Raw genomic sequence first — 3,310 nt, 5'->3', positions numbered from 1 at the left:
TGTGTGTGTGTGTGTGTGTGTGCGTGTGTGTGTGTGTGTGTGAGAGAGACTATGTATATATTCATATGACTATATGTACATCTATTCTCATATATATATATATATATATATGTGTGTGTGTGTGTATGTGTGTGTGCGTGTGTGTGTGTGTGTGTGTGTGTGTTTCCATATGAAAGGCTATCAATATATGTGTGCGTTATCCTTATCTTCTATTATTTTACTTCTTACTAATTATAATAATTGACATCCCTGATAATATTTAAGTGTATATATATTTAATTAGTCTGCCTTTAATATAACGATAATAAAAAATTCGAACGTATATAGATATTTATGATGCATATAGGGCACTTATGTGCATTTAATATGTCTACTGGTATTATAATAATAATTACGTATTTTCTAACACGAATGCATACCTGTAGCGTTTTTTTTTTCATGTAATTACCTTATATAATTCACTCTATATCCATTTACAATAGTAAAATATATTACTATTATATTTCATTATAATCTATTCTCAATTTACTTATATATTCGAGCTTCGAATTTTGAATTTAATGCTGTTCATATTTTTCTGCTTGAAATCAATCTCCATATTCTGTAAATATTGTCTCCAAGAAATTTAATTTAGTTTCTCTTTGTGTAAACATTTATTCACTTTCTTTGTGATCATTTATTTTCTAGGTTATTAACGAAAAATACATGATTTTCTTTTCCTTATCTAGTATCTACAAAATCATTTATGTGTTACTATTTTAATATCTTACTCAATTTACCTTATCCTTTTAAAAACTGTCTTATGAATTTCTATTAATTTTATTCTTATTGTCTTCCATATTTTCTAAGATACTTTTCTTAAAATACCTAATTATATCTGTCAGCTTCTAATTGCTAATTTCATATTGTTCTTATTACTCTCGTTGATATCAACACATGTTTTTCAGTTTCACTTTATTATATGTTTTCGCTATCTTTGGTACCTTTTATTTTCTAGGTTATCTAATATAAATATATTTTTTTTCCGTATAGCGAAACTATTTGCTACTTACATTACAATACCCTACTAAATTTGCAATCCCTTCATTATAATGCTGTCTTTTTAATTTCTATCTATTTTATTACCAATTTTTCCTTATTTCGCAAGACATGTGTATTGAATGTTGTCTTTGCGTTGTTAGTACGTTCACTGGAGGAATTAGTGTTAAACATGGATTTATTTTAAACCGAAGAGCTAGCTTAATAGTAGCTTTAACTTACACACCGTTTATATTAATGGGGACATATAAGGAATTTGCCTTCCTTAAAATATCACCAAATAAATTATTTATGTATTCATTTACATAACAAGTGTTGTTACATCACCATTTCTAGTGGTCAAGTAAATTTTATTATACTATGTTTCACTTGAAATTTATAAGCTTATAAGTTTATATATACGTATCTAAGATATACAGTGAGATAAAACACACATATGTATCAACGTGTATCTTAAATTAAACACACACAATGTATCAATATGTATCAACATTTAAGCATATATATATGTGTGTATGTGCATATATATACTAGCATATATCTTGATGCACATTGATACCTATGTGTGTATGTGTGTTAGGTGTTTGGTGTTTGTGTGCATGTGTACGTGTGTATACGTATTGTCTTAATGTCGTTGGGTGGGTTATGCTTCCATATCGTTAAATTACAATTATATAGATTACCTGAACGGAGCAAACTTCATTTAAAAAGAGTCAATTCAGTCTATTGAAAATACACAGTTTGCTTTACGGAAGCAGAACTATATATATATCGATTTATTATATAAGTAAACATGTAAATGGCATGCTATTGCGTTCATAATACCACCAATATAAATCAACACTGACTTCTAGATCGCTATTTCAATCTCCGCCGTCATTGTGAATATATTTTGTCGCTACAAACATACTTGCTGTAATGATACAATCATTTTATATTACATTCAGCAGGCTGAACATTGTTTTATTTATCCAATATATTCGAGACTTCTTATACACACACACACATAGACACCCGCACACACACACACACACACACACACACACAGGCACACACACACACACATACACACACACAAACACACACACACACAACCACACACACACATATGCACACACACACACACACACACGCACACACACACATATACATATATATCTAACAAATGAAAGGCAGAATCTGCAGTATACCAGAATTTATTATTAATCATGACAATTGTTTCGCCACATCAAGCATCGATTCCTCTTGTCGAACACTCAACACCTGGTTCAGAAGCATCCGGTGGTACAGATGTATCTCGTCGGGTGATAAATAAGTAAAAACAATTTCTTAAAATGACTGTTTCACAATGTAACTTTCTGTTTGTTGAGAGAAAAACAGCCAGACGGAGGAAAAAATCTTCATCTATATAGAAGTTCAAAAATAAAACTGCAGAAGACAAAAGAGAAACGAACACGCAATCAGGCGACAAAAGTACTGAAAATGTATATACATATATATATTTTCTCCTGGAATTATTGTTTCACTAGAAATTGGAATATATATTCATGACTATATTGGGACACACAATTGTAACCTTTAAGTAATGTTGTAACTCTGACTAAGCGGCCATGCCAACCTTTCACAAGCCCGTCCCAGAATTTCATATTTACAACTGACTTAAATGGAGCCTCATGAAACGAAACACTTTACTTCAGAACAACGCACACTGTACTTTTGGGAAATCAAGCCATTCATGTTGTGATCCTTAGTGTAGCACGCTATACCCCAACACCATTCATTTAAAACAGCCAACACTTGATGAAACAATCTAAACCATTAGCCCTTGCGTGTTTCCAACAACCTATACAAATTATATGTATTCACACACGCATGTCCACCAGAAACCAATTTATGCATAGACGTTTCCGTTCCTGGTGGTGTAACACGTCTATTACATCTCCACCACAAATTGACTGTGGAGCCCTCTCAAATTTCAAGCAATTTTTCAAGCAACTTTTCTTGATGTTCTAAAGACTATTCTGCTCTCTTTTTGCCAGACTCTGATGTTGTCTTCAATTTGATTAATAATTTTCAGTTCTGCTTCTCACAGTATCAAGTGCCCTGAGTACAAGTGAAATCACCTCAAACTTTGTATTATTATTATTATTATTATTATTATTATTATTATTATTATTATTATTATTATTATTATTATTATTATTATTATTATTATTATTATTATTATTATCATTATTCAGTAGTTTTATTTTTATAACGTGCTTTCACTTCA

The 3,310-nt window shown here is 30.7% G+C and overlaps 1 long non-coding RNA gene across 1 annotated transcript in view; it reads left to right on the top strand.

The window, feature by feature from the left end:
* LOC128248103 (uncharacterized) overlaps positions 1-3,310 on the top strand; it is a 13,636-nt gene that overhangs the window by 7,368 nt on the left and 2,958 nt on the right. The window lies entirely within an intron of this gene.

The sequence above is a fragment of the Octopus bimaculoides genome, chromosome 6, assembly GCF_001194135.2.
Source record: "Octopus bimaculoides isolate UCB-OBI-ISO-001 chromosome 6, ASM119413v2, whole genome shotgun sequence".
Classification (NCBI taxonomy): Eukaryota; Metazoa; Mollusca; class Cephalopoda; order Octopoda; family Octopodidae; genus Octopus; species Octopus bimaculoides.
This window is presented reverse-complemented; position numbering and strand designations above follow the sequence as displayed.